The sequence below is a fragment of the Oryctolagus cuniculus genome, chromosome 3 (assembly GCF_051225735.1).
Source record: "Oryctolagus cuniculus isolate XC-2025 breed Fujian yellow rabbit chromosome 3, ASM5122573v1, whole genome shotgun sequence".
Lineage (NCBI taxonomy): Eukaryota > Metazoa > Chordata > Mammalia > Lagomorpha > Leporidae > Oryctolagus > Oryctolagus cuniculus.
Window position 1 is genome coordinate 143,695,548 of NC_142869.1, and position 14,153 is coordinate 143,709,700.

The window sequence follows — 14,153 nt, forward strand, 5'->3', positions numbered from 1 at the left end:
AAAAGAAACACAGTATTAATCTGAGTCACTAGGTCTTCACATGTAAATTTTCCCACTGCTATTATAGTTCTTTTTACTTTCTCCTCCTCTTTTTCTCTGCTTAACACAAAACCCCTTTCCCAACATATACACACACACATACAGGCTTGAAAAACCAAGTACACTGGGCATTTAACTAAACAAGGAATTATTTAATACTATGTAATTATAAGTAAATGGATTATTTTTGCTGAATTCTATTTTTCTCCAAATCAACTTCAGTCTTTCAACACCAAGTTTATATTTATGATAATTTTCTTTTAGTTTTGTCAAACTTTGGTTTATATCCTTATCAAACCAATAGTTAGGATGTCATACTACTATAGTTTTAATGATATGTGATTATGTCAAAAGTTGCTGTGTATAGGTGAAAAGGTCATTTTTCCATTTGATTATTGTTTATAGCCCTTGCCTATATTCCCAATGAACTAAGGTCCTTTTACTTGTTGAGCTCTTTATTTAGTGGAGCATTAAGTTTTTGACTGTAATGTAAATTAAAAATATGTTATCTCAAAAACTAAAGAAGGAAATGGGAGGGAGAGCGAATATCTCTCTATGTATCTATGAACTATAATGGATCTGTTATCTTTGTATTAATATCACATTAACATGAAAAAATAAAGTATGAGATAATAAAGAAATCATTTCTTTGACAGGCATAATGATTAAGAAAGGGGAAGACACAGAGAGAAATCTTCTATTTGTTAGTTCATTCCCCAAATGGCAACAACATTCAGGTCTAGGCCAGGCTGAAGATGGGGATGCCCAGAACTCCATTTGGATTTCCCACATGTGTGGCATGGGAAGTTGAGCCATCATATAGTGATTCCAAGGCACATTAGCAGGAATCTATGGAATCATAGAGTAGCTAGGACTCAAATTGGCACTCCAATATGAGATGTGGGTATCCCAAATAACAGCTTAAACTGCTGTTTATTAAACAACAATTTCTAATGTTCTCTGATGTTTTCAAAGTCTCCTATTTGCGCCAGGTATCTAAAAAGCCTATAATCAGGGAAGCAATAATACCACCTTCTGAAACTAATGAGATGCAGTATATGAAGCAGTCTGTAGACTGAAGGTTATACAATATGGAATCAAACATATTACAAGGGACAAATAAGCTGCAGTGGAAAAAGACCCAACCACAGGAAATGACTATGTCTAAGAAATTTCTTTGTCCCATCCATACCACTACACCATCCCCCTCTATATGGAAGCCCAGCATGGGGAATCCCCTTTTATTCCCTAAAGCAGCAACACCAAAAATTAATGAGGATCCCAATGGAACCAACTAGATCATAATACCACAAACACTCTGAAATTGGAATCACAATCTACAAAAAAAAAAAAAAACAAACAAACAAACAAAAAAAAAACAGCACAGATCTAAACATGGTGATTTCCAGCTGAAATAAAAGGATTCAGAGTCTGCTAACACAGAAGACAAAATGTCTAGCATTGAACTGAAACCACCCATCCTACTAAGGCATACGAATTTCTAATACAGCCATTATGGAAAACAGTATGGAGAATCCTCAGAAATCTGAAAATAGATCTATCATAAGTCCCAGTCATTCCATGACTGTTAATATTCCCAAAGGAAATGAAATCAGCATATGAAAAGAGTCATCTGTACCACCATGTTTATAGCAGCTCAATTCACAATATCTAAGATATAGAATCAACCCAGATGTCTATCAACTAATGACTAGGTAAAGGAAATGTTATATATATATATATATATATATATATATATATATATATATAATGAAATACTACTTGCTATAAAAAAAATGAGATCCTGTATTTTGCAACAAAATGGATGCAATTGGAGACCATTCTGCTCACTGAGGCAAGCCAGACCCCAAAGACAAATAGCATGTTTTCTCTGACTTGTTATCGCTAATGTATAGAGTACAAAAGAAAAAAAAATATGAATGTATATGAGTAAAATTAACATCTTATGATTTGATTATCATTTACAGCTCTTGGTTATAGTCCTGTGGTACTGTGGCCTTTCTACCATTTTACTTGTTGAACACTAGATTTAGTGGAGTATTAAGCCTGTTATTATTATTGACAGGCAGAGTTTGACAGTGAGACAGAGAGACAGAGAGAAAGGTCTTCCTTTCCGTTGGTTCACCCCCCAAATGGCCGCTACGGCCAGCACGCTGCGGCCGGTGTGCTGTGCCAATCTGAAGCCAGGAGCCAGATGAGTTCTTCCTGGTCTCCCATGTGGGTGCAGGGCCCAAGCACTTGGGCCATCCTCCACTGCCTTCCCGGGCCACAGCAGAGAGCTGGTCTGGAAGAGGAGCAACTGGGACAGAACCGACGCCCCAACCAGGACTAGAACCCGGAGTACCGGTGCTGCAGGCATAGGATTTGCCTAGTGAACCCCGGCACCAGCCTAAGCTTGTTATTATAAAGTAAATTGAAAGTGAGTTATCCAAAAAAAATAAATAAATAAAAAATAAAAGAAAAGAAAAAAAGAAAGAGGTGAGAGGAGGGGAAGGAAGTATCCTTATGTTCTTAGAATTGTATTTTTGAAACACATGAAATCTTTCTCTTAATAGTAATAAAAGTATTTAAAAATAAATAAATTAGTTAAAAAAAAAAGAATTTCACACCTTAATTTAAAAGCCCATCAGCTGGTGTCAACACTGGTATGAATCAGTTGCTTGATGCAGATTTTACAATGGTGTTATAAAAATATAGCATGAGTAAATTATAATTTACCTTAAAAAAACGAAAAAATAAAATATCAGCAAAGAGGTTATACAAAATAATTTGAGTCTGAGATGGGAGGGAGTGAGGCTGAATAAGTATTTGAAGAAATACAGCTGAAATCTCTCCAAAAAAACCTCTCCAAGTCTGATGAATGACAAAGACTTTACAGATGTAGGAGGCTGAGTAAACTCCAAATAGGATAAATCCAAGGAAGTTCATGCCAAGAAACCGTAATTAATCTTCTGAAAACCAAAGACAAAGAAAAAACCCTGAAACAGCCAGAGAGAAATAACACATTACCCAAAGGAAAAGCCAGTTAAAATGACAGTGGATTTCTCATATGTAGCCATGGAAACCAAAATGAAATGACATAATATTTCTCAAATACTAAAAGAATAAAGAAAACAAAACTCCAACCACAATTTTATATCAAATTAAATTAGTTTTTTGAAAGATAGGGGGAAATAAAAATATTCTTAGAGGAAAGAAAGTTTAAAGAATTTGTTGCTAGCTCCTGTACCCTTAAAGATTGTCTAAAGTAGTTTCTTCAGACAGAAAAAAAGAAGATAAAAGAAACCTGAAACAACAGAAAAGAAGGAAGAACAAAATGAGTGGCAATACATGTTCATATCCAATACCAGCTTTCTCTGATGACTATATAAATTATATTTGATTATTAAAATAAAAATGATAACACATATGTCTGTAAAGACAACCATATTTAATAGTGAAGTTGATAAAGGGAACAAAATAAAAGTGAAGTTTCCAAGTTTCACTGGAGATAGTAAAATGATGACACTAGCAGACTGTTCTAATGTCACGTATGTAGAGTGGAATACCCAGAAAAACTATGAAAACTACACAAAGAGATTAATTTTAAAAATGTAAACAAGATGGAATCCTTAAAAAATGTTCAAGTAGTCACAAGAAGGCAGGAAAAGAGAAACAAGGGTAGGCATTTAACCTAGAGGCTAAGTAGCTGGTTGTGATGTTTGCAATCATATCATAATACCTGTGTTTGATAACCCAGGTCTGGCTCCTGACTCTAGCTTCTGCTAATGCAGACCATAGCAGGCAGTAGTAGATGGCCAAAGACGTAATACAAAAGAATCAGCATCTTAGAGAAGAGGAGAGGGAATGAAATTGAATAAATATTTAAAAGAGCATGGTGAAAACTTTTCAAATTTGATGAAAGACAAAACCCTTACAGATCCAAGAAGCTGAATAAACTCTTTATAGGACAAATCCAAAGAAGTTCATGCCAACAAACTGTAATTAGTTTGGTTTCTTTCCATCCATGTGGGAGACCTGGATTGGGTTCTTGGCCTTCAGCTTCAGTTCAGCCCAGTCTCCAGCTGCAATGGGCATCTGAGGATCTCTCACTCTCTCACTCTCACTTTCTGCATCTCAAATAAATTTTTAATAGTGCAATTTAACAACAATTTAAGGAAACAAAAAACAGGAATGAGTACCAGAAAATTTAAAAGGTAAACAAATAAAATACAAAACAAGTAATAAAGTAGTTAAGTGCTAATATATGAACAGTTCTGATAAATGTAAATATACCAAAAAACTGGTTTTGACATAATGGATAAACCAATGCAACCAAACTCTATTCTGCTTACAAGAAACTCAAATTCTGCAAAATAGATGAAATTAAAGAATGGAAAAAGGTATACCACACAAATTTTAATTTAGAATGCAGGAATGGTTTATTAGCATCCAGTACAGTTGACTTCAGGGCAAGGGGAATTATTAGATATTAATGGGGATATTACATACTAATAGCATTATTCCATTTTAAAATATAATAATCCTAAATGTGTATGCATCCATCAACAAAGCTTTAAAATACATGAATAAACATGAATAGGAGAAGAAAGGAGAAACAGACAAGTTCATAATTATAGTTGAGAACTTCAATAACCCCAACTCAGAAACCACTGTATTAGCAGGGATATAAAGATCCAAAGAATGCAATCAATCAAGAAGAATAAACATGTATGTGTGCAGGTATGTATGAAAAGAGAGAGAGAAAGAGAGTGGGAGAGAGAGAGAAAGAGAGAGAATATTCCACTCTACAGCAGAGTATTTATGAATTTTCCTTTATGTGCCCATGGATCAGTAACAAGATCGACCATGTTATCAGCCATAAAACAAACTTCACAATTTTTTAAAAGATTTATTTATTTATTTGAAATTCAGAGCTACACAGAGAGAGAAGGAGAGGCAGAGCGCGAGGTCTTCCATCCTCTGGTTTACTCCCCAGTTGGCCGCAACGGCCGGAGCTGTGCCTATCTGAAGCCAGAAGCCAGAAGCCAGGAGCTTCCTCTGGGTCTCCCACGCAGGTGCAGAGCCCAAAGATTTGGGTCATCTTCTGCTGCTTTCCCAGGCCACAGCAGAGAGCTGGATAGGAAGTGGAGCAGCTGGGACCCAACCTGGCGGCCATATGGGATGCTGGCATTGCAGGTGACAGCCTTACTCGCCACATCACAGTGCCAGCCCCATTTCACAATTTTTAAATTTTGAAATCATACAGATTATGTTCTTTGAATGAAAATCTAAATATATGGAAATTAAACATACCTCTAAATAATCTGTGAATCAAAGAGGAAATTTTAAAGAAAATAATATACAGAAATAAATGAAAAAAGTATAAACTATAAAAATATATGGGATACAATTAAAGCAGTACTGAGATGAAAATGTATAGCACAAAACAGTTTATAGACACTAGAAATTTCATACTAGTAATGTTTCTAGGGAAAAAACTCAAAACACACCTAAAGCAAGCAGAAAGAAGGAAAGTAAGTAGAAATCAATGAAACTGAAGTAGGAAAACTATAGAGAAAATTAATGAAACATACCTTGTTTTTTGAAAAAAATCATAACAATTGGTAAATCTTTCAAGACTGACAAAAACAACAGAATACCACTATATATATCATATGTATTATCAGATAGAGAATACTATGAACAATTTTATTATAGCACGTATAAATGACAAGAAACAACAACATACCAACAAACTCAATAAAGAAGCAATAGACAATCTGCATAGTCCTACAATCATTATAGATATTGAGTTCATAATTTTAAAACTTCCTTAAAAGAAGTTATCAGGCTTAGATTTTTTCACTGGAAAATTTACTAAACATTTAAAGATTTAATACCAATTTTTAACCAATTTCTTCTAGAATACAGAAGAAGAAATACTTCAAAATTCATTTTATGATGCCAGCAATACTAAAACCAGATATACCTACCCAAAGAAAACAATTTATAGACCTGTACTGTCATGAAATTAGATATAAAATTCTCTGGCCAGTGCCGTGGCTCACTTGGCTAATCCTCCTCCTGCGGCACCGGTACCCCGGGTTCTAGTCCCAGTCAGGGCGCCAGATTCTGTCCCTGTTGCGCCTCTTCCAGTCCATCTCTCTGCTGTGGCCCGGGAAGGCAGTGGAGGATGGCCCAGGTCCTTGGGCCCTGCACCTGCATGGGAGACCAGGAGGAAGCACCTGGCTCCTGGCTTCGGATCGGCACAGCTCCGGCCATTGCAGCCATTTGCGGAGTGAACCAGCAGAAGGAAGACCTTTCTCTCTGTCTCTGTCTCTCTTTCTCACTGTCTAACTCTGCCTATAAAAAAAAAAAAAAAAGAAAGAAAGAAAGAAAGAAAAAAGAAACTCAACAACAATACAAGCAATCCAGTTAAGAAATGGGCAATGGGCTAAGGCTCCAAACAGAAATTTTTCAAAGGTTGAAATACAAACAGCCATCAGGAAAATGCAAATAAACCACACTGAGGTTTCACCTCACCTCAGAATGGCTATCATTCAAAAATCAAAAAATAATAAATGCTGGTCAGGATACGGGAAAAAGGTACCTTAATACACTGCTGGTGGGAATGTAAACTCATACAACCATTATGGAAGACAGTATGGAGATTCCTCAGAAATCACTCCTGGGAATTTAGCCCAAGGAAATGAAATCAGCATATGAAAGATTTATCGGTATACCTACATTTATAGCAGCTCAACTCACAATATCTAAGATATGGATCATCCCATATGTCCAACAACTGATGACTGGATAAAGACTTTATTTATTTATGGTATTTATACATGATGGAATACTACTCAGCCATAAAAAGGAATGAAATCCTATCTTTCTCAACAGAATGGATGCAACTGGAGACCAGTATGCTTACTAAAATGTCCGTCCCCAAAAGATCAATATCATATTTTTCTCATATTTGTGGTAATTAATAAACAAAGTTCAAAAAATATAATGTATGTGAGTGGAATTGACATTATAGCCCTTGTCTATACTCCTGAGGAACAGTGGCTTTTCTATTTACTACTTGTTGAATTCTTTATTCAGTGGAGGATTAATTAAAAGAAAAAAAGAAAAGGAAGGAGGGTGGGAGTGAGTGAAGGAGGGAGGGTAGGGTGAGAAGTATAATATATTCTTGAAACTGAATATATGAAATACATAATACTTATTCCTTCTTTCAAATAAAAATTTAAAAATATGTTTTTCACTGCTCTTCTGCATCCTAGTTTTTCATTACTGGGTTTATCTTCTACATAATTTAATTACTAGCTGAATTTAATTACTAGCTGAATTTTAATAATTTCATTTATAACTTTAAATTATGTGCTCCTATTTGGCCTTTTCCCAAGACAATGAATCTTTAAAAGCACTGAGTGGTTTTGAAGAAACAAATATTATATTTTAACCCTATTATTTATATATTGTTTTAACTAATATAGTTTCTACTTTATTAATATTATATTATCTCTCTATTCATATACTTATTTTTTTTTACTTTTTGTTCTTTTTTTAAATTTCATAATTTGCCTATATTATCACAAATTATTTTAAAATTTTCAATGGTTTTATTAGCTTCAGGTGTATTCTATCCCTTTTATATATTACTTCTGTTGACTCACATTTTAATTTTCAACCATGCTTTTCTTATGTTAATAGCTTTTCTCTATTCTGTTATTCATATTTCACTTTTTAATATAACTTTTCCCTATTAGTAAGCTCTGTGGGGTAAGCACACTGATAATCAGCTGTTCTTATATTCCGTAAAACGTACCTCAGTGGTCAGCTGTCTTCCTTCAGTGTCACTCAGAGCAACCCCATCCAGAACAGATTTAAACCACACCAACTTGCATCATATTCTTTATTCTAGTGCATATTGATCAAATCCTTTAAAACATGAGTGGATAAATACAATTTTTTAGAACCAGTCTTTTCATTAATTTCTTTCAAGTGACAAGAGAGAAACGGAATTATTCCCACTTATTCCTGGATCTAAAGACAGCCATCTGATTTTTAAAATACCTATTTTAGAATCCATTAGAAACTTAAGCCACAAAATAAATGGTGCTCTCCCTTCATCGTTATCTCTGTGACGCATATGGGGTCTTCCTCTGAAGGTTAAATAATTCAAGATCATTGTTGATAAAATATAAGAGGAAAGGATTCATATGTAAAATGAATATATTTAAAAGTAGTGAATGCTAGCCAGGCTCCAATTCTGGATTTGTTTAGTAATAAACAGGACCATTTCTGAGCATCTCTATTGTAAAATGTGGTTCTGACACTTCAGAAGGGTTTTATCACCAACTTAAGATAAATACTCAAACTCAAAAAATAATGTCTTGTGAAGTTTCAGTGGGTAAAAATGAGAACATTGGTTCTCAAGGCATTTAGCCATCCTATTGCATGGACCAAGTGCTTCCTTCTTCACTCCATTTCCACAAACTATTTATAGCAGGCCTTTTTCTTTTTTTTTTTTCTTTTTTTTTTTTTTTTTGCAGCATTACCTCTGGTGAAACAACACAGCTTAGTCTGAATTTTCAACCAGGGAAGTACATGTATCATTTGATGCAGACAGATATAAAACCTTTCTCATTTTCTCCTCATCCATTCATTCTATGTCCAAGCAGAGAAACTGGTTGAAATTGGCATAAATATTTCAGAGAAGGAAAGGCTACTGTGATGCTAACAGATCAAATAAAGATAGCAGCAGGTATTGAAACTTGCATCTATGACATTATGACCCAAATCTATTTTCCTCGGCTTGTACAACTCCAAGCACAGCGGGGAAATCTAAGAAATGTGGTAAAGGATCAGATGTTTCTGTGTTTATGTAATACACATGGATACATCCATATCTGTGTGTTCCTTTTATTTAAGTTGTCAGCAAAATGAAGAAAACCAAATATTATCCACAAAGTAGAACTGGTAGCTGATCATAGCTGTTTTGTTCTAAAAAATAAACATAAGTAAATATCAGATAAATCTGAAGTTTTTCTCCAGCCTTAAGTCCCTCTTTCAACACATCTAAAATAAATTTACTTTGTCATACCAAATTTTTTTAAATATTTTTTCATATTCATACATTATGCCTACCACACTGCAGCTATAGTTTTTTTTATTTTGTTAAACACTATACATTTTAATGCAAATCATTCTTTTCAATGATAATTATGATATGATTAGACAGAGATAGATGTGGCAGCTGAATAATTTGCATTTACTTCTCAGATATTTACACCTTGTGTATTTTACTTTTATTTTTTAATAAGACTCCTTAGCATCTTTATTGTATTTATAAAAAATTTGTGAAAGTGGAATTAGACTGTAAATCTAATTTGGTGCAAAAAATATTTCTGAAAACCATGTACATGAAGAGTCTTCAAAAATTTCTTGGAAAATATATGATATGTGGACTTCAAAAATTTTGCCTAAATGAATTCATCTTTCTAATCCATTTTTTCATAAAATTCTTGAAGTATCCTGTTATCACCAAATATAGACTGATCTGTATATACAAATTACAAACATTTGTTTTTTTTCACTAAAGTTAGCTTACTTCTCTTGCCCTTATTTGAGTAAGCAGTGGAGGCCTTACCATATTAGACATTCATATTACATTTTAGTAAGGATCAGTAAAGCACCTATCCAAGGGGTCTTCAAAAGCTTGTGGAAATGCATATTATGGAAAAACAATACATGGATTTTAAAAACTTTTTGCACCAAAATAAACATATGTTAATTTTATTATCCATGAAGTTGTGAAGTATCCACACACTTCTTTGTGTAGACTCAGGGAAGCTAACATGCTGCTTTTGAACAAATTTGATTCCTAGTGAAATATATATTTATAAAAAAAGATGCACATCTTATTCACTTTGAATCATTATAGTTTTATCAATAAAGACTACAGTGTTCCAATCAACTATAATCAGAAAAGGGGAAGGGATCAATTAACACATAACATAAAAACCCTTTTGGCAGGACTGGAAGCAGTGGGTCATATTCTATGGTTCAGAAAGAATTAAACTGATCATTATGGGGAGTTACATTAGCTCTGTAATGTATGACCACTATAGAAAAGATCGATGTGGAAAGAACTGCAAATCCCATGTTTACTGCTTCAGATTGGAATGCATAATTCTGTAGCTGAAAGACTAAAACAGAAATATAGCACTTCTCCCTCGAATTTTCCTACTTTTCACTTCAAGAGTGACTATCAATGCCAAAATAAAACTAAACTACATATTCATGGAAATTTTTTTCTCATTCTTGAAGCCAACCTTACCGGGGATCTGATGGTTTCCAGAAAGTATGAATACTATCATTTAGTCTAGTGAGTAAATACTACAGTGAGAAATAAAAAACAATCAACATATACTTTTATCAAATGTTCATCAATATTCAAGTTTTCCCATAAAACATTCTTTGGTCACTCCTCCTAGAATAGTATATTTTTCCTTTTATTATCTCACAGCACATTATCTATTTCTCTATAATTTTGAAATTACTATGTTTATTATTAATTTCCACACCCAGTCTCCAAAATAAAAGTAAAAATTACTTTAACATCCTAGAATCTTAAATGAGTAAAAATCATCCATTAGTACACCTTTAAACATATTTTTAAAATAAATGAGTTAATGGACTAATGTTGTAGCTTACCTTAAATTACTCTTAAAGAATTGCATTGCTAATGGGAAATAAACACCAATAAGTAAATTTTAGTGCTATAAGGTAGTTCTCTAGTGTTCACAAGAATTATTTAGAATGTACTAATGCATTTTTAGTCCCTATTCCAAGAGATTCTGATTTAGCAGGTAGTATTCAAAAATCTATTTTGTTATAAGCATCTAGAATATTATGATATAGATGGCCCTGGACTACTCTTTTGTTTAACAGAAAACTTTTATTTAATAAATATAAATTTTGAAAGTACAATTTTTGGATTATAGCGGCTTTTTCCCCCCATAACCACCCTCTCACCCACAAACCATCACATTTCCTACTCCCTCTCCCATCCCATTCTTCATTAAGATTCATTTTTAATTATCTTTATATACAGGAGATCAACTCTATACTGAGTAAAGATTTCAACAGTTTGCACCCACACAGACACACAAAGTATAAAGCATTGTTTGATGACTAGTTTTACCGTTAACTCACAAAGTACAATACATTAAGGACAGAGGTCCTACATGGGGGAAAGTGCACAGTGACTCCTGTTGTTGATTTAACAATTGACACTCTTATTTATGACGTCAGTAATCACCCAAGGCTCCTGTCATGAGCTGCCAAGGCTATGGAAACCTCTTGGGTTCACAAACTCCAACCTTATTTAGACAAGGCCATCATCAAAGTGGAAGTGCTCTCCTTCCTTCAGAGAAAGGTACCTCTTCTTTGATAGCCCCGTCTTTCCACTGGGATCTCAATCACAGAGAAGTAAGCTAACTTTAGGGAAAAAAAATCAAAAAACAAAAAACAAAAACAAAAAAAACCAAATGGGTAAGGTTAAAAAAAGAAACACAACAGCATAAGTCTTTTCAATCAATACAACTACATTGTGAGAACTGCTAAATACAGCCCCCAAAAAACTATAGTTTCACGTCAGACTTGAAGAATCTTAGAAATTGTCTGCTACAATTCTTATACCTTATCTATGAGAAAACATACCTAGAAAAGATAAGCAATTTTTCCTAAGCCTTGTTTTGATGGAGATAAAATACTGTAGAAATACGATGATTTTTCCACTACATCAGAAATGATAATTATTATTCAGTGTTATTTTATTTGTTATCATTAAGCAAGTTACTAGTAAATTACAACTTACAATATTATATAAAAATTCTAAAGGATACATAGGACAGGTTTACAATTTTCATTTTACACATAAAAAACAGAAAATGACTAAGTTATTTGGGCAAGGTTACACAACTACAAAGTATCAAATACAATTATTCAAATGTAAATATATACTCTGATTAACTCATTTTTTAAAAGATTTATTTTACTTATTTGAAAGAGTTACAAAGAGAAGTAGAGACAGACAGAGAGGTCTTCCATCCACTGGTTTACCCCAACAGATGGCCACAATGGTCGGAGCTGCGCTGATATGAAACCAAGAGCCAGGAGCCTCCCCCGGGTCTCCCACGTGGGTGCAGGGGCCCAAAGACTTGGGCCATTTTCCATTGCTATCCCAGGCTACAGCAGAGAGCTGGATCGGAAGAGGAGCATTCAGGACTAGAACCGGCGCCCATATGGGATACTGGTGCTTTAGGCCAGGGCTTTAACCCACTGTGTCACAGCACACGGCCCTGATTAACTCAGCAATGCCTGTTCCTAAGAACCTAAGATATGTACATAAAATTATAGATAAAAGATAGAATAAGATGAATGGATAAGGCCGACGCCGTGGCTCACTAGGCTAATCCTCTGCCTGCGGCGCTGGCACCCCAGGTTCTAGTCCCAGTCTGAGCGCCGGATTCTTTCCCGGTTGCTCCTCTTCCAGTCCAGCTCTCTGCTGTGGCCCGGGAAGGCAGTGGAGGATGGCCCAGGTCCTTGGGCCCTGCACCCGCATGGGAGACCAGGAGGAAGCACCTGGCTCCTGGCTTTGGATCGGCGCAGCGCACCGGCCATGGCAGCCATTTGGAGGGTGAACCAGCGGAAGGAAGACCTTTCTCTCTGTCTCTCTCTCTCTCTCTCTCACTAACTCTGCCTGTCAAAAAAAAAAAAAAAATGGATAAAATGTAGAAGTGGGACGAATTCTTATTAATTGGGTTGTTAGGATGAGTCTTCATTGCTGAGGTGACTTAGAACACAGACTTAGCTACAGCAGTTATTGAAATAATTTAAAACCAAATTTCAGGGTCTGGCATTATGGTGTAGCAGGTAAAGAGGCCGCCTGTATGCTGGCATCTCATATGGGTGCCAGTTCGTGTCCTGGCTCCTCCACTTCTGATCTAGCTCTCTGCTATTGACCTGCATCTCATATGGGTGCCAGTTCGTGTCCTGGCTCCTCCACTTCTGATCTAGCTCTCTGCTATTGACCTGAGAAAAGCAGGCGAAGAAGGCCCAAATATTTGGGCTCCTGCTGCACACATGGGAGATCTAGAGAAGCTCCTGGCTCCTGGCTTCAGCTTGGCTCAGCCCTGGCTGTGCTGCCATCTGGGAGTGAACCAGCACATGGAACATTCTCTCTCTCTCTCTCTCTCTCTCTCTCTCTCTCTCTCTCCTCCTTTTCCTCCTCCTCCTCCTCCTTTTCCTCCTCTCTGTCTCTTCTTCTCTCCCTGTAACTCTTTCAAATAAATAAGAAATTTTTTTAAAAAATAATATTTCATTAATAATATGCTATACTATACTACTGATTGCTTAATAAAAATGTTTGAAAGCATACCAAACCTTCTTAAAGCATCAAGTCCATGACATCTACGATTCTAAATGTGAGCCACTAGAGATAATCAGTTTTCCTTTTCATGTTTCGAATAACCTGTCTACCTACTTTATCTATCTTGATCATCTACATGGTTATCTAAAACTCAACCCTAAATATTAAATGTCTTTTAATTACATGTCAAAATTTCTTTTTTTTTTTTTTTTTTTTTGACAGGCAGAGTGGACAGTGAGAGAGAGAGACAGAGAGAAAGGTCTTCCTTTGCCGTTGGTTCACCCTCCAATGGCTGCCACGGCTGGCACGCTGCGGCCGGCACACCGCGCTGATCGGAAGGCAGGAGCCAGGTGCTTCTCCTGGTCTCCCATGGGGTGCAGGGCCCAAGGACTTGGGCCATCCTCCACTGTACTTCTGGACCATAGCAGAGAGCTGGCCTGGAAGAGGACAACCAGGACAGTATCCGGCGCCCCGACCGGGACTAGAACCGGTGTGCCGGCGCCTCAAAGTGGAGGATTAGCCTATTGAGCCGCGGCGCTGGCCTCAAAATTTCTTAAAAATAATTACATGTAAAAGGAATTACCTTGTTAAATCTGTGAAGTATGAGGATGAAGTATTCAATTAAAATGTTTTAATATCTAATGCCAATATATATTTACCAGCACCACTA

General features: G+C 35.6%; 1 protein-coding gene across 13 annotated transcripts in view; it reads right to left on the reverse strand.

The window, feature by feature from the left end:
• The window catches only part of MAGI2 (membrane associated guanylate kinase, WW and PDZ domain containing 2), a 1,587,879-nt gene that overhangs the window by 1,472,784 nt on the left and 100,942 nt on the right, over positions 1–14,153 (reverse strand). The window lies entirely within an intron of this gene.